The sequence below is a fragment of the Ambystoma mexicanum genome, chromosome 7p (genome assembly GCF_040938575.1).
Source record: "Ambystoma mexicanum isolate Mex_15411 chromosome 7p, UKY_AmexF1_1, whole genome shotgun sequence".
In the NCBI taxonomy this organism is placed as follows: Eukaryota; Metazoa; Chordata; class Amphibia; order Caudata; family Ambystomatidae; genus Ambystoma; species Ambystoma mexicanum.
In genome coordinates, this window is record NC_090939.1 from 827,647,121 (window position 1) to 827,672,695 (window position 25,575).

A 25,575-nucleotide genomic window follows, 5' to 3' on the forward strand; every position below is an offset into this window, starting at 1 on the left:
ATAAGCTAATTGTCTGGATAATAAGCTAATTGGAAAACTTCCCACAAAAGAGAGTTGTAATTCGAACTGTCAAAACTGGGTGACTTGTTGCTCAGGGATTTTATCCCTTCAAAAAATTACTGGGAAGGATGAAATATCTAATCAAGAACAGGGTGACAGTGTTTCGGCCCCACAATTCGGCTATGTCCATCCTGAGATGTTCTTCGCAATATTGAAAGAGGGCCTTCTTTAGGACATGTCAGTTCTTTAAGGATGTAATGAATCTAGCAACTGGCGTTTTTCCTTTAAATATTTTTTTCTTTTTTTTAACTAGTAGTAAGCGCCTATTTATCCATGGCACAGCCAAACATACCCAAAAGTGTGTATTTTACTAAAAGTCGTGATATATCTCTTATTAGGTCTTTGATGATTCTTGTCTTCTTGATATAATTAAGAAGGGCTTGGGTCTTCCGCTTAGTAAAAAGAAAGAAGCCTATAATTATATTGCCAGGTTAATTGCTCTCAAAATGTATGTGAACATATCACATGATTATACAAAGGACGTTAGATTTTACTGACCTTAGTCTTATTCAGCATTGCTCTTCGCTCTTAACAAGGCGTGCTCTCGGCCTATAAACAATTACATGTTTGTGATAATGACTGCACAGCAAATGTCCCGATATGCAAAGCAGTTAAATCCTACTGTAATTAGTAGAAGACGCGTATATGTGTCATAGGTAGCTACAGAAAGGTTATAGCTAGTGAAAGGAAACAGTCAAAGACTCACTGAAGTCATGTATCTCACAGCGACCACATTAAAAAACAACTAAAGATGAGGTGGACAAATCTAGAATTGCCACTGGGGAGAACAATTTAACGCCGAGCAGGGACAGCGTAAGCAATTCAAAGTGTACGCATGGATACAGGCCTGTCATGCTTCATTTATTGGTTTTCGCTGTTTGGAAATATTTTGAAATTTATACAGAGCAATGGGCATGGAACACAGCGGCCACAGGAGTACTGTGATCGCTACAACCAACGATTGGGGTGCACAATGCTTTTTAATCTAGTGTGGTCACTGGATCGAGACTGGACGCAAAACGTAGTCTAACAGGCAAAGTCCTGTACATGTCAACTTTCTAGCAACATGATGCTCAGAATGGGATGCCTAAATGCAGACCTTGACTGTCTGACACGTACCTCGTTGAAGAAAAAGGAGAAGTCGACCAAGTGCTTCACCGTGTCTCGAGAATGCACAGAGAACTCGGATGTTTAAATTGTATGGTGTCAGGTATAAACACCACGCTGATACATACATATGACGCTTAGCAACTATGATTAGTGAGCCATGGCGGCTATCTTGGTGTAGACATTAAGAACAGTGAAAATGAAAACTCAAACCATTAATTTGCTATCTAGCGAAGTGAAAACGGCATTTAGAGGCTTACATTGCAACTATTTGATGTAGGCAACAGGCTGAGATGAGATGAAAGCAGTGTTCAGGCATGTCTGTGTCACTGATATAGATACTTGTTATAGCTGTCAAAGGTCCACAAGAATAATGCAGTGAGAAAAAAATCATGCAGTGGCAGAAGAATTAATGCATAAGCAAGCCCCACTCGATAGTCTTATTGCAGCCCTTTCTGACAGAATCCAATTTGTGGATCCATTTTTATTTAGTTTTGCGCAACACAATGTCTCTGTCACCTCCCCTAGGAAGTTCATTGACAGTTTGAATAATAAACCAGAACATATCAGTTGGTTTATGGTTCTTTTCAACATAGTGGGCAACAAGTGGTTTGACCGCTACTCTCTTTTTGAGGCAAGACTTGTGCTTGCAAATTCTTTGTCTGGTTACCCCTTTTGTTTTTAAATGAGTCCACAGGGACACTATCCCCTATATGGCCCACTCTGTTCTGCAGTTGGTAAATGTCTTAAATTTCCAGTTCATGCTGTACAGGACGATGTTTTTCATATCTTTTGTGTAAGGACAGACTGACCAACAATCACATTTGTAGTGGTACATGGTAGTAAGGGAAGCGGGTGCCGGTCTCCAGTGTTCATATGTGTGGACCAAGGTCTGTCTCAAATTACTGCTGGATTAAAGTCAGGAGTTTTTACTATATTCAAGTTTTTTAGGATAGTTCTCCTGAGTGCGTTACTTATGGGGCTGAATGTTGTCACGCACCTGATTTTCTCTACCTTCGTTCTGTGCTGTTTGGTGAGACATCTCTCTCTATTAATGTTACCTAAACCCTTCTTAGCATCACAGATCACTCTTCTGGGATAACCTGTTTGTTTGGGTCTTGCTGTGAACTCTTCGCTGTGTGGTTCTAAGTCTTTCTTGGTCATAAAGTTTCTACCTAGTCTTAAAAACTGGCTGAAAAGGAGGTTGTCTTTTAAACTCAAAGGATGGAAGCTTTTATAGTGGAGCAATGGGTTTTTGTCTGCGGGTTTGTGGTAGAGTGTGGTTTCACTCAAACCGTCACGCGCTTTCAAAACACTGAGGTCCAAGAACTGTGTAGAGTTTATTTTAAATCAGAGGACATAGTGAACGTAATATAGTTGTCTTATAGGTTCAACCAGTTAAGGAGCTCAGCGAGTCAGACCTTGGTGCCCTTCCAAGCCATAAAGACATCATTGATGTATCAATGCCAACTGGTAATGTTGTTGATAAACAGATTATCAGCGTAAATGGCCAGGGACTCAAAATGGTCCATGTAAAGATTTTCTATAGCTCCCGTATAGTTGTTTTTGTATGTGGGTGCTGTGAGATACAGGACTTCAGTGAGTCTTTTTGACTAAGTTTCCTTGTACTAGCTATAACCTTTTTGTAGCTACCTAGGACAGATATATGTGTCTACTACTAATTAGAGGAGAATTTAACTGCTTTGGATATCGCAACATTTGCTGTGCAGTCGTTATCACTGAAAAATATAATTGTTTATAGGACAAGAGCATGCCTTGTTAAAGAGCAAGAGCAATGCTGAATAAGGCTAAGGTCAGTAGAATTTAACATTCTCTGTGATATGTTTACACACATTTTGAGAGCAATTAACCTCATAATATAATTATAGGCTTATTTCTTTTTACTAAGAGGAAGACCCAAGCCCTTCTGAATTAATTCAACAAGACAAGAATCAACAAAGCCCTAATAAGCGACATATCACGACTTTTAGTAAAACACACACTTTCTGGTATTTTTGGCTGTACCATGGATCAATAAGCGCTTATTACTAGTTTAAAAAAAAGAAAAGAAAATATTTAAGGAAACACAGGGTTTGCCAGATTAATTACATCTCTAAAGAAATTGCATGTCCTTATGAAGGCCTTCTTTCAATCTTGCGAAGAACGTCTCAGGATGGACGGATCTGAATTGTGGGGCTGGAACACTGTGTCAACCTGTTCTTGATTAGATATTACATCCTTGCCAGTCATTTTCTGGAGGGACAAAATCCCTGAGCAACGAGTCACCCAGTTTTTACAGTTAGAATTACAACTCTCTTTTTTGGAAGTTTTCCAATTAGCTTTTTATCCTGGGACAGTCTTCTGTCCTACTCGAGTCTCCATTTCCTAACATACTTTAGCTATGTGCATCTAAGGTAGAACAGGGTGACCATCGTGTTACTCACTTGTTAATATTCATACTTTATAATACCTTTCAAATTAAACTTGAACAAACAACACGGTGTACTAACCTCTTTGTTTGAGAGCATTGGTTTTTCTCATTGTATGCTTCACAAACTGCTGTAACAGAATAAAGCAATAGAGAGTGCCAAATGCTGTTTGTTCTTTGTGATTTGTGATATTTTTCTATATATGTTGTAAAAGTGGATCAATACATTGGTTTTTAGAAGAGAATATGGCACACTAGCAGATATTGATTATAAACTGCTTGTTGAAGTCATGACTGTAATAATTGAACGCGTTCAAGGGCGAGGTAGTCTGTTAACAAAAAAGGCAGGAAGTACCAATACTGATATCTATACACTGCTGAAATACACACATATGGCAAATTGGAGACATAGCAAGTAACCACCAAAAGGCAAAAAAGGAGTGATACTTTGCTGGGTAGCCTTCCATCTTGAAAAGCCAGAGGATACAGCGTAAGAGCAGGAACCAGAGCAACATAAACCCAATTAAACAGGTGGGGTTGAGGAGTCCAAGATAACTCCAAGTTCAAGGAAAGAAATGGTTAGGTGACACAGGACCAGGCAATACCAAAAACAAGGAAACAAATGGAAATTAAAATAACAAAGAATGAGAAAACAAAATAGGCAGCCAAAAGATGAAACTACAGCTAGAAAGAAATTAAAATAACAAAACAGCTGGAAGCTGCACCGTCCCCTTGTGCAATAAAGCAATAATACACTTGAAAGCATGTGGGGTCCAGGCAAATTCAAAATTCAATGAAAAGAACAACTGGCTAAAAACAAGACGCAGTAATCCAATTAAAAGGGATAAAACATGGGAAACATGTTGAGTCCATCCAAGCATACACAAAGTACAAGAAAAGGAAAATAAAAGTAGAAATGAGTCCAGGCAGTCCCTAATACAGGGAAACATATAGAAGTTGAAATACCAAGCAAAGAGAAATCAAAATAATACATTAATTGATCAAATAACAAATAGAAAAGAAAATTGGTAATTAAGGAACTAAAATAGAGTAGACTAGACAAGGAGTTTGTTTCAAAACTAAGATTCCAGCTGCAGCTTTTTCTAGTGTACAGTACATTATAACAGGTGAGAGAAGGTGGATTCCAGGCACACCCCAATTACAAGGAAAGAACAAAAGGGCAAAGGTGGACCAGGCAATACCAAATGCAAAGAAACAAATGCAAGTTATGAAAAGACAATGACAAATTAAAATATTAAATCAACTAAAAGATCAGTTAGGAAAAGGAAATGAAATCTTAAAATTAAAGTAGAATAGGCAATGCTTTTCAAAATAAAGCAGCATGTTTTTGTGTAAAATAAAGTGAATAAACCATGTGGAGGAGGATGGAGTCCAAGCAAACCCCAGTACAAGGAAAGAAACAGCTGCGAAATCAGCTAGCTGCGACATTCCCCTGTACAATGCTGACATAAACTGTTGAAATACACATATAGTCACATAACCACCAAAAGGCACTAAATGATGATGCTCTGCTTGGTAGCCCTACATCTTGAAAAGACAAAACATTCAGCCTAAGAGCAGGAAGCAGAGCAACATAAAATGAATTAAACAGGTGTGGATGAGAAGTCCAGGCATACAAGTACAAGGAAAAAAACGGTAGGGTAAAGGACAAGACAGTGACAAATAAACAGAAACAAATACAAGTTAAAATAAAAAAGAATGAGAAAATAAAATAGATAGCCCAAGATGAAAATACACACAATAAGGCAAATAACACTAAAGATGCAAAGTTCCCTAACACAATAATACAGGGGAAAGCAGATGGAGACCAGGCAAATTCCAAATTCAATGAAAAAAACAACTAGGTAGAAGCAGGACCCAAAAATCCAAATGAAGGGATAAATCATCCTGGACCTGGTCAGGTAGTGGGAGAATTACCTGATATCACCCACGATGTGCTCACAGGCTGACACACCTCTGGTCAAAGTGCTATCAGCCTTCCACTTCCTGGCCGCTGGAACATTCCAGCATACTACAGTCATTGTTGGGGGTATATCACAGTCCACACAATGAAGGTAACTCCACCAGGTCTTGCTCAGCTTTCTAGCATATGTGCATAATCACACTTATGTGCCACGCACACTGCAAGCAAGGTAGAGAGTGTGCCATGAATTCTATACAGTTTCACTGTCATTCCATCAATGTGCAGGTGATCTGTGATGGCAAGGCACACATCATTCATGTGAATTCCAATTACCCAGGATGCACGCAAGATAGCTACATTTTCCAGCATTCCCCCATATACCAGACCCTTGCATCAGGAACCTTTGGAAACATCTGGCTTGTGGGTGAGTATCAACTATCACGCACACACAAGCAGTCACATGACACCAAAGAAATGACAATACATGCAATTAATAATCATTACTCCTTTACAGAGGACAGTGCATACCTGCTCTCACCATTCCTGTAGACACTGATCAGGTGTGGCATGCTACAATGTAGCACACATAGCCACTAGGCGTATAGTGGAGCGCACATTTGAGTGCTCAAGTCACGCTTCCGCTCCCTTGACGTCAAGTGGCATATTTCTATATGCACCCCATGTAGTATGCAAAATCATCTTGGCATGTTGTCTTCTGCATAATATTGCCACACGTCATGGCATAGCAGTAGAGCCACAGGCACCACCCATTTCCTTAGCAGGCCAAAGGGAGTAAAGCCAGGACACATGCCACCAGGAAGTACAAACATACTTCACAAGAATTTCAACCTCTGTGAAAAACACAGTAAAGCCTCATCCATGATGGCCTTCAATGATGCAATCGGGCCAATCCAGCTTGCCCATGACAACACCCTCAGAATGTGTGTCTGGGATTGATAAACAGCGTGCGCCCCATAATATAAGAAGTACAATGCCACCCCATCGAGATCCATCACAGAAAGTGCACACACCACCACAGTCATTTCAAGTGGAAATAAAGGTTTACATGTCAGAGGCCCAAAAATCCAAATATAGCAATGTGAACAATGTCTCCATATCATGTGCTCCACTGATTCACATGCATCTCGGGGGGGATAGCTCAGCGGCAACGTGCTCGCCTTGGAAGCAAGACGACACAGAGCAACACAGGTTTCATACCCCCGGTCTGCGCCTAGAAACCTCTGGGTATTAAGCACGTTATAAATAAGCAATCATATCATCATGTGCAAAAAAATGGCTCACCTGACTACCATCTTGAGGACGGGTATCTCTGCACCATTGATGCCATTTCAGCTCACCTCCACTTCCCAGTGCCATGTATGTGCTCTTGCAATGGGGAAACTCAATAGCTGCCCACTGCGAGGGATCAGAAATGAGAGATGGACACAAAGTTGTTATATTTTCAGCATTAGACATTGTATTAAAATGAAAGGGTTTGGATAAAGGTCTTTCTGTCCCTATCCTAAAAAGAGTTTCCCTGCCTATAAAACCAAAACTAAAGATCAGTCTGTGTCTCATCGTTAAAAGTAGGCAAACTGTCCCGGTGTCCAAAACATATCTGACCCTCACACAAAAAATTAACAACAAAATGTGCAAGGCAAATGTCTCTGCTTTAAATTCAGTAAAAAGTGTGCAAAAACCAAAGATGTAAATCCAACCAAACAATCCTTGTATCCAGGGAATGATTCCTTTCCCTTGAACTGTTTAAGGTAGAATATTGAAAGTGTTCAGTTCAAGCAATAGATCTTTAAGAGTGGTAGAAATGTCTCTCTCGCATAACACTTCTTAAGATGACAAAAAGTGTCTTTTTCCAAGCAATGGCATTTTAAGCATGGCAAAGTATCTCTTGGCAATTTAAGAAATTATGTTTTAACACTTTCTTAGGGATGATGAGAAAATTGTCTTTTCCAAACAATGGCTCCCCAAGAGTAGTAGAAATGTCTCTCTTGCACAACACCTTAATAATGACAAAGATGATATTTTCAAAGTAATGGCCATTTTTTTTTATAAGAATGGCAAAAAGTGTCTCTTCTACTCAGCACTTTATTAAAGAACGTCTCCTGATATACTCTCTGGCCAAGAACCCTTTTCACAATGTCTTTTCCTTTCAAACAACGTATATAGATGGGTTCCTGGTATACCCCTTTTACAATGTGAAGGGTGTTGTACCTCGATGCCAAGATACATACCAATTAGGTTTTAAGAGGGAGGTTAGCGTTTCTTTAAACTCTCTAATTATATCTCTTTTGACTACTCAAGCTCAATTGGCAAAAACACACATTTATGTGGCCTTTCTTGGTATAACAAAGGCCTTTGATAGTGTGGAACGATCTGTGCTGTGGGTGAAATTAGGTATACAGGGGTGCCCTACTCTTTTGGTTGACATGTTGAAAGCCTTAATGTGGGAACAAGACTAAAAGTAAGGTTAGATGGGAGAGGTGGCTGCTCAGATTGGATAAAGAGTGATCGCGGCCTTCGCCAAGGTTGCATTTTGGCACCTTTCTACTTTAGTGTATATATATCCTATCTGGGGAGCTGTCTTGAGCATTTGAATATGCATCCTCCAAAGTTGGGAAATGTGCCAATACAGTACTTGTCATATGCTGATGATTTGGTGCCATTTGATTTTCCCCATATCGACATATGATATATGGAGACTTGTGTAAATTCAGTCTTTCTATGTCTCTTGTTTGATATCGAAATGTAATTCCCAATTGTTCATGCGCCCGTCAGTATGCCCCGGGCGACCAATAATCTTGGGCAGACTCACCAGTGTTTGCTGGCATGTCTGACCCACGGCGTATGGCGGCAGTGATGTCCATGCTTTGGGAAAGCATTCACCACTTTGCATACCCTCTCACTGTTCTCCTGGAGACTTCGCCGTCATCCACCGGTGGGACTTCTGCCTTTCACCCTGTCCGCGTCCTTGACAGCCTCTCCACTGCATCTGGCTTGCCACGGCTCTTCTGCGGCACTCGCTCTGCTTCTCCCGGTCTCTCTCCGTCCCAGTAGAAAGCGCCTGCTTTCCTCCAGAGTTCGCTCACATGTCTGCCTTCGGTTCTGCTTCCATCTGCGCCCGCTCTGCAGCGCTCTTCTCCTCCTTCACTACTGCCATGAAAAGGCACACCATTTTTAAATGTCCCACACAGCTGGTGGGCATTATAACAACTAGCCTGCACATTGGTATTTCCTCTGCTCCACATTAACTCCTTTCTCTGTTTCGTCATCCCAGTACTGAAAGATTTATGGGAGTTGGAGTCCAGATGAATTTCTGACCTCTTAAAGCTACTTTGCTTTAGGTTTTTGGTCACATCAAAACCAACATTAACAGGAGATGCTAAGTGGACACTATGTACATATGAAGTTGGAATGGTATCCTGCCTAGGGTGTTTAGCAAGAAGGGGTTGTAGGATTTTACCACTGGAAGGATTTGTATAATGACAACATGCCATCAGGAATTTAGGTATCATACGGTCACCTTCAAAATTAATGGAAGAATACCACTTTGCTTCTGATGGTGTCATCACATCTCCCCGACAGCCATCTCCTTCTATGTGATCCTCCCTCATAATACCACCTCCAGGGTCAGGATCAGGTAACAGCTGCCGTCCCCCGGCAACACAGGAGGGGACTTTAGGCTAGGGTTCAGTGATGACTCCACAGGATTCATCACGCCACCCACCTCATGCATGTCTTCGATACCCCCAACACGTCCCTTTTGCAATCATGAAGAGGCCACCCAAATTTCCCAGAAAACAAAGTAGCCACTCACAGAATACACACACAGAACAGAATCACGTAAGGTCACTCACCCTTCACCATCAACAGTTCATAATCACATCAATGAGAACACAGCAGCAACATCATGTATGCCTCATGAGAAAGACATTTTGACCTCCCACACCCGCAACTCACGAGCGATGCACTGCATATTCCTTACCTCATCCACATGCATACTTGTCACCTGGATCATCCACTTACGTGGATTATGAGAGTCTGGTGTGTTGCATGCTCATGCATCATGGACCAGGGTGCACTGGAAACCAAAAGAGGCCCTGAAAATAATACTCAAAGTGGTCCCATATCACACTATCAACAAGGCCAACCCGTCCCCTATGAGTAAATGTTGAAATTCCACAGACAAGGCCCAGGGTGCAGTTGACTTCCTGGACATTTCCTGAGTTCCCCTTAGGAAAGTCCACCCATGATCATGTAGTGGGCTTGACATGGCAACAGCCAGTAGATGGCATGCAAGGCTCACTTGAGAGAGTGGAGGGATGCACAGCCCAGCGCCGCACAGCGCAGGATACACAGATGGGCGGGGGGTCACATAGAAGGAGCAGACAGGTGACGCGCAACTGAAGAAATGGTACCCCCCACTAGGGAGATCCCTGTGTCCTCTCAGTAAGTGTGGGAACTGGATGAGGCAAGACACCTGAAATGACATTGGACATTTGTTTGAACCAGCTAAAGGAGTCTGTCTGAGATACTGCACTCATACACACCAATATTGAATGGGATGCTCACCTGTATTTGGGAGGCTGTAGCAGACTACAATACCACCTCAGTTGACTCCACGGAACATGGCCACATGTCCAGTCCCCCAGGTCGACTTTGTGCCCAGTAGTATGAGCAGTTGAGTCACTGTCCTCTAGAGCACAAGGGCCCTGACAGGAGGATAACAAAAATACTGTCCACCATGGACGAGTGCCAAAAATAATAAGATGATAAATTACTCATGTTACCTCCAGGGGCTAATGGACATCATGGTGAATGAAGAAGGGGTGGTGGTGACACCAATGGCATCACCTGCATAGTTCAGTTGGAACCCACATCCTGTGGTGGATCCTGGCATGGTGCACTCTGACCACACAATGCCAAAGCCAGGTCCTCATTGGCTATGGCAACACATGAGACGGATGCGTGCATAAGGGCCCCAATTGCAACAATGTCCTGATGATGGCTATCACGAGTGGTGAGAGTCGGCATGCATGGTGACCCTTGATGTCTCCACTGCATGCTGAGAGTTTCCCGCAAGGTAGACATCTCTTGGTGGGAGAGGGCCCTTGAAGCCAACACTCCTCATGCAGAGATTGACTCAGGGAATCCAGGTCTTGACTGCAGAATTCTCTTGAGGCCAACATCTCCTCATGCAGAGTTTGCCTCAAGGAATCTGTGCCTGCACTGCGGAATTCCCCTGAGGCCAATATCTACACATGCAGAGTTTGTCTCAAGTACATTGGCTTTGTCTTGAGGCCAACAGCTCTGAATGCTGGGTTTGCCTCCGGCTGGACATCTCTTGCCACATGACTTCCCTTGAAGCCACAAACTGAGCACACAGGGATTGCCTATTGGTAGTACCCTCCTCGCGAGTTGCCTTGCTCTGGTGTTGTGTGTCCTCTCTTGCTTCAAGAGGCATAGTTGAGCAGTGAGTGCGGCATTGGAGGAGATGACATTTTCCACCAGGCGATGGATGTCCCTTGCCATCTCTTGCAGGACCTCACCGCATTGGGCACTTGCAAGCAGCAACCCCTCCAAGTGTCCAGCAAGCACACGTCCAGCACATGTGCATGGCCTACCAAGCTGGGATGCCAGACACCGGGTCCATCGCAGTGAGTGCACTATCATAGACTGGTGGTCCACAACCCTCCCATGGGCATCAGCCTCCGCTGCTGACTCCATGATGGTAGGAGGCAAACTTGCAGACACAGAATCCACCATTAAACAAGGCCTCTTTAGTGTCTCCTGGCTCTCCTCCTCAGACTTAGTGCCCTTAGAACTCAAGGAGCCATGGCATCCAAACTACTCATTACTGGCCCCCCACCATGTCCATAAATATGCCTTCCACATCTGATTCGGCAGCATCTTTGGAAGATGAGTCGGCCAGCCTACTGATGATGATGGCCTCCAACAGGGGGAGACTCTCACCAGACACAGAACCCTGTGCTGCACTGGTGGATGGTTGTGCTTTATCCTCTGCCTCCTCCTCATCTGCTGCGTCATCACATGCACAAAGTCATGCAACAAGATTCAGAGGCCTACATATCCACTTGAACATGCATATGCACATCAAATTCATACAGACTTAAAAAGGGCCTGGCCCACATGCATAATACATTGTAACTGGGCATCATATAATGTGGGATGCATGGGTGGGCGACAATCAATGATCTGAGCAGTCAGGTCGGAGCACATTGGGTCATGTATTAAACCACAGATTGGAGGATTAGGCAACCAAACATACATGTATGACAGTGGAAGGTCTAACAGTAGACAAATGGAGTCCTGTGCTAAAATGCTGGGCCCCCCATGACCTCTATGCCTAGTATATGCCTAATTGCAACACGTGGAAGTCTCACATTGTCTCATGCCTCCAAAACATGCGTGCCAGAAATTATGTTGCTAAAGTCCCCATCACACCTTAGCTACATTTGTCACACCTGGACGAGTAAATAGTATCATGGGTGCAGTACAGACCCGTAACAGGCAGCTATATGCTTCCAAAGCCTAGCTCAGGCCCTCCATATATTATTCAAGGAGGCTCATTCTTCCTTGTTGCAGGCAAACCCCCAGGGGCACAGAAACACGCGGAAACTACATCTCCCAGCAGGCCGTGTGCTCCACGGGTCTGCCGGCAAGGGAATAACCACGCCCAACAAAATGCGGACCTGCTTCCTATTCCGGCTTTTGGAGAAGGCAGACGTCTCCAGCCGAGCTCCTGAGAGTCACGCCTAGGCGGGCGAGAACCCATCTGATTGTATCCCAGGCCCGGCGCAACCATACAGATAAGTGGGACGGGTCATGCTACGAGGGAAACACAGTACACTAACTGTTTGACGACCGTATGGGGGCATGATTAGAATGCGGTAAAGACCGCAATGAGTGGCAGAGACAAACCCGCATGTCAGCTCGCATCTTGAATGTGACTGAACGTAGAGAACTCTAATAAGATTCGGCCATGAGTGAAGGCAACCTAGGGCCGTGTGGTCCCCGTGAGAGCAACGGGACACCACGTTGGTTAACAAACGAGTTACGGATTCGGGGTGAATCAACTCCGGCCGTGTGTATTCCGAGAGTGCTATCGGAAGAACGCATGTAAAGAGAGCAGTGTTACATTATTCAGCTGTAGCTCCGCCTTAGATTTGTTTTGGTATCTTTCAGCAGAGCACGTCTTGAACAATAAGAACTACCAGACCGCCCACGGGGAGCATTGGACAGCAAACCACAACAAAGTGTATTTCAATTGTTTACAGCGCACTACTGCAGAGTGTGTATGTTTAGTTTTTACGTATAGCTAGTCATAGCTAAAATTTTGTTGTGCATGTCAGTCCTCATTAGTGTTTCCATGCAAATGTGTCGTATGTAAAAGGTATTAAGGAGAGCTGTAGGTCTCCGTTTGAGCTTGTGGTGAACGCTCTAAGCAGAGTAAGTCCTCATGGTCAAGAGCCAGGTAAAGGCTCCTGTTGGTTAGAAGCTCCAATACAAAGGCTTCAGTAAGGCTGGGCTCACACTGTTTGCTTGCTTGTGATGCGTGCATGGAGTGACAGGGCAGAAAGAGATACCACGCACAAGAAGGCAACAACAGGAGCTGAGGCGCATGTTACCCCAATTTCCCCCAGCCTATCCACAACCTCTCCCTAACCCTCTTTCCGGTTATCCTGCATCCCTCTACCCCCCAATCCACAGACCCGAACCCTCTTTCCCCGGCGGGTTGCGGTTCATATCACTCCAGGTGCCCAGACCCAACGCAGAGGCAGGTGTTTGTGCTGCCTCTGCACCAGTCAAGATTGCCAGCGGATCCGACAACATTGGCCATGGCCTGATTAGTGGTTACCCACGCCCACATGCATCTTGACCATGTGTGAGGAGAGTGCAACATGGATATGATTAGTGTGCATCTTTTTTGCCAACCATTGTAACCCCAGACTGCTACACACCCTCATGTGTCTTCCCACTGGCATTGTTGCTCATCCATGTCCACTGGCTGCCAGGTCAAGGCAATGGATGACTGACATCAGCCATTGCCCATTGTTATTCTATGTGAGTCACCGCAAACATGGTACACACATCCAGCTTCCAGGATGCACAACATGGAATGAAGTGTCCATGCATGCATTACCATAGTACTCCTGGATGGGGGAGAGGGACCACAACCAATTCTACTACTACATGTAATAGTATAGCATGTGTTGAGGTAAGCAAACACATCATGCACACATGACACTGACCTGATATGGCTGCATACGGATCCACACATCCCATCCCAACCTTCTGCTCACGGCTGATGAGGCCACTGGTGACTTCTTCAAATGGAGTCAGCTTATCCACTTGTGGTGATCCACCTCTAGTAGCCAGGGCAGAGGCTCATGAGGTTACCCACCCTCTTGTGGACCTCTTCCCCCATGCATCTCTCCACACCACAGGCATTGCCGAGATCTGTGACCTCCTGCCACATCCTCCACCGCTGGCTCACAAGAAAGGTACTGGCATCCCAGGGGTACAGGTCTGCATGATGTTCACCAGTGTAATCAGTGAAGTTTGTTAGCTCCTCAGCTGTGAAATGCCTTTTTGTTGGTGGTCCATTCTTCACCTGTGTCTGCTCTGCAGGCTGGGCACTCTTACCCTTAGTGATCCTTGGTGGCACTGGGGCACCCGTATGCTCACCACCACATTTAGCAGTTGGACCCTTCTGTCCATGTACCTGTCCTCATCCTCTATGTTGCAATCGGCATTCACAGAAAGGTAAACACAAATATTGCTGCCTCCAGATCCACGTGGTACCTCCTAAATAACTCCATCTCCATGCATGGCAGGTAATCCACATGCTACACCAAAACTCTCTCCACCACCAAATCTGCCTGCTACACCCTAACTCTTGGTGCCTCCAAATCTGCATGCTACACCCAAACTCTTGTTGCCTCCAAATCTGCATGCTACACCCAAACTCTTGCCGCATCCGCACAAAGAAGGTAAGGCACATGTAGGTTGGAGGTGCTCATGAGCATGTTGTTTACAGAGTCACGTGCATATGTGTGCAGTGAGTCATTTACGAGCATAGGACCCTTCCTCTGATTCTATTACTGCTGCCTCATGCATGAAAAGTAGACATTTGTGCCTTGCTGTAGCTCCTGCCTTGTGCAATGTCTTGCCTCCTCCACCCTTATTTTGCCTCCATACCTCAACATCTCCTGTTGCCCAATAGTGTGTTGCTTACTGGTAACCACTAGCACTGCCTTGGAGTGTCTGCTATTTCCCCACAGCCTGTTCTTGTGTGCGTCAGACACTGTCCCCTCCTTATCTGCCATATAAGGACTTCCACCTCTCTATACCACCACCACAGCTCTACAGTACACTTAGTCAGGGCCCAGCTTCACCCCACCAGCTTTAGGTGCACCATATCTGCAACATCAACCAGCTCCCCCAAGACGAGGCTGAGGGCTGTCAACCTCTCAGCTGGAGATTTTGGCATCCTGGGTGATCAGGTCTTGGCAAATGATGCCCTCTTCGTTCTACAGAAGCAGCTTGGAACGCGTAGCCATCAACAGATCTGAGTGGACATCACAGCTGCCATCAACGCAGAGGGGGTGGCAGCCTGAACAGTGGACCATGCAAAGAAGTGCTGGTACGACCTTGGGATCGGGAACCGGGCAAAGGTGGCGCTTGGGGCAGGTGCCTCCATGGAAGTGCACTATGAGGCCACCATTGGGTGTCACTGCTTCACCTCCTGATCCTGGAGAGGATCAACCCAATGGTTCATGCCTAGTTTCTTGACCTTCAGGCACATATTCAGGCTACTGGTGAGTACGGACAGGGTATACATTTCCATAGATTTGGTATGTCTTGCATGGGAATGTATGACTTGACCAAATCAGCCTCTGGTGACAAAGTAACGTCTTGCGGACGCACTGTGAGATGCTGACAGCAAGGCCTCTTGCAGGAACAGTTGCCAAATTGAGACATTTTGGGCATGTGAGGTACATTCATGCACACTCCTCTATGGGTTGTTCTATCGTGTATGATGATGACATCTCCACTCAGCAGCTGAGAATGACGTGTATGGATGTGTGGTTATGGCTATTTCTTGCATTTGGCTTTCCGGATTTACATTGGGACCTGACAGGCCACTGAATGAGGGGGCATACATGGTGTGTCATTATGACATTTGTTTGTGTTGGGAGCATGTTGGACTGTCAGGGGTGCATGTTGGTAGATGTGGTTGGGGGATGTGTATGTAGTGCTACGGACACAGATTACCAGGTGCCCTTTCCATCACCTGTCTGGAGGATACACTTGTGTCATTGCTTCATTGTGATGTGAAATTAGTAGTTGTCATGTGTATGTGGCCAGGCATCAGTGTGCTATGTTCACATGTGCATGTCTCATTGTGACTTGTCCTTTGCCTTCAGTTGTGAGACTGGAATCTGAATTTACGAGCATGGGCCTGTGTGTGTGAGGCAGTTGCTTGTTGACATATGCTGACAGCATGCTACTGATGCATTATGGGGGGAGTACACATGAATTGGCACTTATGATTAATCCTTATGCTTTTTGTTCCCTTTTCCACAGTTGCAGCAGCTGGAGAAGACGGTACTGCATCCCAAGGGCAGGCCTCCATATGCAGGAGAAGACCCCAGGCATGCCCAGTTGTACCCACATCCTCTGAGGGTGATGTGCCTGGGGGAGCATTACATTTCTATGGCAGTGCTGCTGAGGAGGCAGCCCAGGATTCCATCATCATTGTGGGCACCTTAGCAGCAGAGGGACAGGGTGGTGGTGGTGCCATTTCCACACAGGAGCCCTAAGTCATGGAGACCTTATTGGTAGTGTCTCGGTTGATGGAGGAGGAGGCCATTGCAGGCCTGCCCACAGTGTAAGGTGGGGGTACGGAGGGGAATGTGCAGGCTGTACACGTGGCTCTGAGACAGGAGGCTGTGCAGTCCACCATGGAGGGGTCAGAACAAGCACCTGTCCCAGGGCCATGGGCTGCAGCACTACCCACCTTCACCAATGCCTCCACCCCGACAGAGCCTGCACTTCCGGCCGATGTGGCCATCTGGGATGCAGTGCTGCCACTGTTGATCGGTGGCTTGAAGCAGCAGGAGTCTATTTGTGATGTTGTGCAAGCAACTCCTGAGCTGTTTCTAGGGCATCCTGGGCAGATGGGCTGTATCTTGTGGAGGCAAAACACCATTCCAGTGGACACTTTGGAAAGGCCATAGCAATGGCCTCCTCGTTATCTGTGCCACAGTCAACTGAGGCCTCCATGCCAGCTTCCCCCATGGCCTCCTGTGCCCCTGTCCCTCCATTGGCCAGTCTGGATGTTCCCTGGTGGAGGAAGAGTTCCATACTGTGGCAGATGAGGTGGTCACTGAGCATGCCCAGCAACATACAAGGGAATAGGCTGTGGAGGAACAGCAAGCACTTCCTAGCAGTGCAGGTTCTGTACTCCCCCCGATGCAGACCGTCATCCAGTTGGAAGGAGTACCTGCACTGAAGACACATTGCCAGGGAGCAGGAGAAGTTGTCGGTGAGGAGGGAAATCCTGGAAGGCATTGCAAGCAGGAGGATGCAGGAGATGCCCACATGGTGCTCGTGAGGCAGGCGGTACAATGGCGCTTGCAGGCACTGGTGTCATCAAAGGTGGAATTCATGAGGCAGCAGTACCAAGAGATGCAGCAGGCATACAAGGCAGCAATTGCCAGGGCCAAGATTGAGGAGAGGTTGGCTCAGATGTGGGCTTCGATCCTAGAGGATTCTTGCCGTGTAGGAGATTGAGTCTCAGATAAGTAAAGCCCTTGGATACAGAGGCCATTCTACAAGAGGCGGAGGCAGATGTAGAATTGGCCTTGGCCGCGGCATTGTCTGAGAGAAGCAAAACCTATCCCACTGACTCATCTATATAGTTCACCAATTTAGGTTTTCTTTGGATTTATTTATTTATTCAAGGACATCTTTTCTGTTACTATCATTGTACATAGTTTGGTATCAATACATCTATATTTTATTTTTCAACAGCATAGATTGCAGTCTTTGTGCAATGTGCAGCATGTCTTGGCTTGAAGGTCTATGCATGCTTTTGCGCTTCTTTCTACATACATGTGCTCATTTTTGTTTGAACATGATCTCCAACTAAGTATGTCCTATGGCTGTCTTGTGTGTTTGACCACACTCTGTGGGTCATATTGATACTGGCCTATTTGCTGTTGGACATGTGTGAATGCTTCATGTGAATGTGATGTTTAGTGGGATGCCTTCACGGCCAATATATATATGTGGGGAGATCACACGTTTGGCGTTTCACATCTTTTTCTGACACATCTGCTGCTTGGCATCTTCCGAGCTTTGCAGTACAGGCAGGTTTGTCATGAATGAACATGGGCATGTCAACCATGTATGCTGTGGTTGGCATGGCACTTCCTATGTACATGTGTTCATGGGTGTTGAGTTATGTTGGGGGTTATAATTGTTCTTTTATAACGCGCTTAATACCAGAGATTGGTTTCTAAGCACAGGAACGGGATTCGAACCTGTGCTGTGCTGTGTTGTCTTGCTTTCAAGACAAACGCATTGCCCCGGAGCTTTCCTGCCTCACCCAGGGTAGGCATGGTGTAATTTCTTTGATTGACTTGCCCATGTGGACATCTGTTTCACAAGTAAGCAAGGGGCCATCACAAGGGTGGGGGTAGAAGGGGATGGTTGCCTGATGCCATTCCTTGTGCAAGAGCATCGCATGTTTGCTGTTTAAAAAATAAATGTTGGCTCAGTAGGTTTTGGATTGTGTGTATGATGGTGGCAAGACATTTGGAGAGACATATTTCACAATGCTGTTTTGTGTCCCTTGTTAAGGATGGGTACACCTTTGTTTAGGTGTGTGCTCAGATGTTCCACAGAGCAGGGATGTTTGGGGTATCTGTTGGCAGCTCATTCACCTCAAGTTTTAATATTGTTCCTTCATACTACCACAGCTGTTGAGGTATCCCCTTTGGTACTTGTTTGTCCATGTGGATGTGCTCACGCTTCCTTAATAGGTATAGCTTATTGGCATTAGGGATGTGGCCTCACTCCAACTGGGCTAAGCACCTCACATGTGGACAATGTCAAACATCAATGGACCAAAGTAAAGCTACTGTGACAATATGGTTGGCTGTTGTTGGGCAGCTGTGTGTGCTCCAAGGGGAAGCCATAGGTGCCTGCCCTGGATTCACCAGCACTGCTTCCCAGTGATCATGTTGGAGGAGGAAATCTGCTATGTGTACTTCATGGGAGACACAGGCCAGAGAAGATGAGGTAAGTTAGTGCTCCAAAGTGAACTGGGCCATGGTTGTTCAGGATGCATGGCTGGCAAGTGTTGTTGCAGTTACAACCATTGTAAGTCTAACACCACCATCATCATCATACAGAACAAGGTCTGCACGCCTGTGTCGTCTTGTAGGGAAAGTGAAGGGGAAAAGGGCGGGTATCAAATGCTGTTGGGTATGTGACGGTACCCTTTTCTTGAGTGTGTCTGTTTTGTTTGTTCAGCAGGCAATGGGATATGTATATCTGTAGGAGTCCAATAGTAGTGTGCCTACATGCAAGGGGTAGGGGGAGACATCCAGAGAGATGTTGTCAGGCAAGTGTTGGGGCCAAATAACATGGGAATATATGTGGCCTACTTAGGTGGAATGGGCATTCATTATGGACCTCTGCAAGTAAGATGGTTCATTGGTTATGCAGTCAGACATTCCATCTACCTCCTGGCGTTACTACTGTGCACTGTAAGAGTGGGGGTTGGGGTGATGTGCATTTGGGGTAAATTCTTGTGATGTGGCACCTTGTGGGGCAAGTACTGTGTGGGAGAGGAGTGGGCGTAGAGTAATGCAGATTGTGGGGCGCAGATTAGGGGGTATTGTGATGAGGGAAGACTTGTAGGTGCTGCCTTAATATAGGGGGCTGAGGTGCAGGTTAGCGGGGTGTAATGGGACGAGGGCAGCCTTGTGGGTGCTGCAATAATGTAGGGGCCTGGGCACAGGTTAGTAGGGGTACTGGGACGAGGGCAGACTTGTGGGTACTACCTTAATGTAGGGGGCTGGGGTGCAGATTAGTGGGGGGTACTGAGACGAGGGCGGGCTTGTGGGTTCTGCCTTATTATAGGGGGCTGGGGTACATGTTAGTGGGCATACTAGGATGAGGACCTGCAGTCGCAGGAGAAGAGCGGAAGCAATGGTGATTAGTGGTAAGTAATCCTTGATATTTTTTTCCATGCGTCCGGCGAAAAGGTTGTTGGACAGCACTATGTTCTGTTTTCCATGGGGGCATGTTTTGGGCTTTGCGGGCATACAAGTTTCTCTGCACTGCAGGTTTCTGCACACATTTAATTCAATAAATCAGCTCTCAATGCTGTACATTTGGTCCGTGCAATGTTCTTGCTTGCGCCATCTACTTAGCACAGATACTTGTTTTCTAAATTAGGCCCAGAGAATTTAAAATACCAGGCAATAAGTTATTAAAATAATAATTGGCTGAATGGTCAAATAGCAATCAGAAAAGAAAAAATTGGTAATTAAGGAACTAAAAGACAGTAGACTAGGAGTTTAAAAACGAAGCATCCAACTGCAGTTTTTCCTAGTGTACAGTGCATCTTACAGGTGGGAGAAAGTGAAATCCGTCACATCCCAACAACAAGTAAAGAACAGTAGGGCAAACGTGGGACCAGGCAATACTAAATTCAAGGAAGCAAATACAAATCATAAAAAACAGAGAATGAGAAATTAAAATAACAAATCAACTAGCCCACGCAATCCCTAATACGGGGAACCATAAAGAAGTTGGAAAACCAGGCGAGAACTTCAAATAACCAATTAGCTGAATAATCAAATAGCAAACAAAAAATAAAATGTTGTTAATTAAGAAACTAAAATAGAGTAGACAGGAGTTTAAAAACAAAGGGCCTAATTTTCCAAATATATAGCGCAGCGCAAAGTCACATTCCGTGGTAAAAGTACACTTTGTGCCGTGCTAAAAACTAATTTCCGATGTATGGATCAGACTTTGCCCCAATCCTTCCTACTTTGAGCTGTGCTGGAGCGCTTTGCACGAGACAAAGCATGGGAGGGGACAGCACAAACAAATAAGGGGCGCAACATGCAAAAATCCCCATTCCATACGTGAAATGAAGAACATGGACATGGGGAAGGACGCAGCGTGCAAACAACAAACACGCCCGATTACATTTTTTTTAATGTCTTTATTAGTTTTTTCCATGAAACAAACATTATGAAAATATTTGCTGATTTTCGAGTTCGTAATCATTATACTGAACATTCTTCTGCCATTTATCAGTATACAATCCAACACTACCATCCATTCAATATCAAAATCTCCACCTGGCTATAACATTACATTAGTAGGGTACCAATCACACTATTCCCCATCCTCCCACTACTTCCCGATAAGCTCCCCAGTCTTATTTGCTCATCAGCTGCCATGTTCAGGGTGGACGAAGGTCCGGTGTCATCAACTTGTTATCTGTCCCCTGTTTAGTGCTCCTCCTCCTCCCCCCGGCCCTCTGTGCTCTCGAAATCTCCTCTTCTGCCATCCCCCAGCGTTGTACACCCTCCCCCCGTCCCCCATGGTAGCAGCACCAGTGGACCCCTAGGGCACTTTCATGATATGGCGATCCGTCGTTTGGCCAATATTAAAATAAATCGCACCATTTTCCTCTTCCTTTGTTTCCCCCCTGGTATCAGCCCCCACAGGCATATCTCTGGGGTGCAGTAATATGTGCTTTGTGTCCATGCATTTAGCTTTGCCAGAAGCTCTGTTCAGTACATATGAATGACTGGGTAGTCCCAGACCATATGCCAGAATCCTGCCAATGTACCACATCTAGGGCGACAATGAGAGATCGGAGGTTGGAGCCCTGATGGGGTCATGTAGACTATGTAAGAAATGACATTGGATTAAACAAAATCTCACATTCCGAGAGGTTTCCTGGACCTGTTCCCAAATTCGAATCCACTTCTCGTCCAATATCTCATACCCCATATCTCTCTCTCATTTCACCCTGATCCCCAACTCAGGACTTTGCTCACTAATTTCCCTATATAATTTTGATATCACGCCCCTGCTCCTGCCCAATTCCAACACCTGTTGCAGCAGAGGGTTCGTCTCTGGTTCAACTGGGATCTCTACAAAACCAAAGAGGTGATGGCTGGAAGGTTTAGACTGAATCTTAACCACTGGCATTGCTCGGGGCAACCCTCCAGACCATCGTTCTTCGCCTGCCAAGCCATTACAGAAGGGGAAAGACCATATGCAAATCAGGCTTGGCCCCACCCCAAAAGGGGAAGTCCAGCCTGAACTGCTAGGTCACATCCCTTCTGCACGAGACCACAAGCATCCCCAAACATGTTTCACCCTTGTTGGGGCTCATCAGTGAGGAGTAGCTTGGGTCTCTAGGCCCAGCAGGCACGGGACCCACGTCTGGGCATACCCGTCCCACTCGGGGTGACAAAGCAAAAACAAAGAGGTGATGGCTGGAAGGTTTAGACTGAATCTTAACCACTGGCATTGCTCGGGGCAACCCTCCAGACCATCGTTCTTCGCCTGCCAAGCCATTACAGAAGGGGAAAGACCATATGCAAATCAGGCTTGGCCCCACCCCAAAAGGGGAAGTCCAGCCTGAACTGCTAGGTCACATCCCTTCTGCACGAGACCACAAGCATCCCCAAACATGTTTCACCCTTGTTGGGGCTCATCAGTGAGGAGTAGCTTGGGTCTCTAGGCCCAGCAGGCACGGGACCCACGTCTGGGCATACCCGTCCCACTCGGGGTGACAAAGCAAAAACAAAGAGGTGATGGCTGGAAGGTTTGGACTGAATCTTAACCACTGGCATTGCTCGGGGCAACCCTCCAGATCATCGTTCTTCGCCTGCCAAGCCATTACAGAAGGGGAAAGACCATATGCAAATCAGGCTTGGCCCCACCCCAAAAGGGGAAGTCCAGCCTGAACTGCTAGGTCACATCCCTTCTGCACGAGACCACAAGCATCCCCAAACATGTTTCACCCTTGTTGGGGCTCATCAGTGAGGAGTAGCTTGGGTCTCTAGGCCCAGCAGGCACGGGACCCACGTCTGGGCATACCCGTCCCACTCGGGGTGACAAAGCAAAAACAAAGAGGTGATGGCTGGAAGGTTTAGACTGAATCTTAACCACTGGCATTGCTCGGGGCAACCCTCCAGACCATCGTTCTTCGCCTGCCAAGCCATTACAGAAGGGGAAAGACCATATGCAAATCAGGCTTGGCCTCACCCCAAAAGGGGAAGTCCAGCCTGAACTGCTAGGTCACATCCCTTCTGCACGAGACCACAAGCATCCCCAAACATGTTTCACCCTTGTTGGGGCTCATCAGTGAGGAGTAGCTTGGGTCTTTAGGCCCAGCAGGCACGGGACCCACGTCTGGGCATACCCGTCCCACTCGGGGTGACAAAGCAAAAACAAAGAGGTGATGGCTGGAAGGTTTAGACTGAATCTTAACCACTGGCATTGCTCGGGGCAACCCTCCAGACCATCGTTCTTCGCCTGCCAAGCCATTACAGAAGGGGAAAGACCATATGCAAATCAGGCTTGGCCCCACCCCAAAAGGGGGTGCTTGTGGTCTCGTGCAGAAGGGATGTGACCTAGCAGTTCGGGCTGGACTACCCCTTTGGGGGTGGGACCAAGCCTGATTTTCATATGGTCTTTCCCCTTTTGTAATGGCTTGGCAGGTGAAGAACGATGGTCTGGAGGGTTGCCCAGAGCGATGCCAGAGGTTAAGATTCATTCTAAACCTTCCAGCCATCACCTCTTTTGTTCAACTGGGATCTCTTCCATTAGATATGCCACCAACCATGCATATCCCTTAGGAACGAATCCTTTGACATGTCATAAGTCTGTCTCCCCTGTTCAAATGGCAAAAACTTTCCATCCAGATATAGATCCCCTATCCTGGTACAAGACTTTATTGCATAGTTTACCTGCGTCTAAGGTGTACAGTATATCAGGTATCTTCAGATCAAACCTAAGTGGCACATTCGAGCTATTCATTCTTGATCTATGTGGTCCCCCCTGAGAGATTACTTCAAATCGCCCATGGAACCGTGTAGATTTGACCTTCTCCCACCACGTCCAATAATAATTCAATCCCCTCCCTTTTCCTTGGGAATCCGCGAAGAAGCCTCATCTGATTCCCCCTCTGATGAATCATTCCAATAGACTACTCAGCAGTTGAGCTGCCATGAAATATGCTTAAAAGTCTGGAAGTGTTAGTCCTGTTAGATTAGGGTGGCGTAACGTGTCTAACACTACCTGTCTACAACCTGACCCCCACAGCAGTTCCCCTATTTTTGCATCCAACATTTAAAACAAATCCTTTTTATGTTACATGGTATATTAGAAAAATAATATAACAGTCTTGGCAATATCACCATTTTGCACAAAGCGATCCTTCCCCTCAAGGAGTATGGTAAAACTTTCCAAAAGTCTACAGTCTCCCCTATTCTGGACAATGCCCGGCTCGTATTGCAAACAAACATATCTTCCATTTATGGAAGAATGTGATTCCCAAGTAACAGAAGGATTCTACCTCCCATCAGATCTCTCAGTGAGGAAGAGTTTACCTCGGTTGTCCCCGTAAGGCCGCCAGCAGGAATAGTAAAGATTTTTCCTTATTTACTAGAAAGCCTGAAAGCTGCCTAAAGTTACTTAACACTTCCAGAATTATCGGGACATTCTCCCTTGGGTTACTAACATACCCCTTTCCAGTGTCCACTGTGAAAAGATCCCGCCTCCGGTTTTAACTTGCACACTGGGGCTCTATAAAGCAGACAAATCCATTGCTGTATGTTAGGGCCCAGCCCAAAAGCTTGTAATACCCGTACAAGGCAGGGCCACTGTACAGAATCAAAAGCCTTAGTTGCGTCTAGGGCCATTATTGCCAATTTTTCCTTCGATCCCTGTACCTGCTCCATTATGTAATGTATCCTCCTAATATTCATGGAAGTATCCCTCCCAACCACAAATCCACATTGATCTGGGTGTATAAACCCGGGACCACATTGAATGATCTGGATACCAGCACTTTCCCCAACATCTTGGCCTCCACATAAATAAGGGAGATCGGTCTATACGATTCACAGTAATTTCGGTCTTTTTGGAGTTTCAACAACACTGTAAACAGTGCCTACCGCATTGTATCAGGAAGGGTGCCCTTCTCAAATACCCCCTCATACACCCATTTCAACTGGGGGGTCAATATATCTGTATAGGCCATATAGAATTCCGCAGGTAATCCATATGTACTGGGGGTTTTACCCCTTTGCATAGACCAAAGAACTCTTCCAATTTCTTCCTCCTGTATGGGTGCGTCCAGTACCTCTTTATGTTGTAGTGACAGCTGGGTTATCTGTGCAATGTCTAACAGATCCGCCACTTCCTCCTCTGTGTATGTGCCTTCCCTTGTATAATGTTTTTTATAGTATGCCTGGAATACCTCGTTCATTTTTTGTTGTGTAACTACTTGTGTCCCCGGTGCATCACAATGTGATAGCCCCTCTCAGAGAATCCTTCTGTATCAGCCAGGCTAATAGGCACAGTGCCTTGTACCCCCTCACTGTGTATCCTCTTTGTGTATTGGCCCTTGTCAAACCTGAACAATTCCTCTCGACTTTCCTGCTCGATAAGCAATGCTTTCGGCAAATTCCCCCTCCCCACCCTGTGTCCATCACCCATGTTATTCTCCAGATGTCAGACTTGCTTTTCAGATTCCTTCAACGTGTCTGACAATATCCTCTGCACCCCCACCACAGACCCCTCCGATTGAAACTTTTAGGGCTTCCCAGATGGTTCCCACCTCTGGCACCGTCCCTTCATTAGTCTCCAAGAAGGCAGTTATCTCCTCCCATAGAGTGGTTCAAAATGCAACATCTTCCAAGGAGCCCACCCTTAATTTTCATGTCGGTATTGCCATTCGACTAGT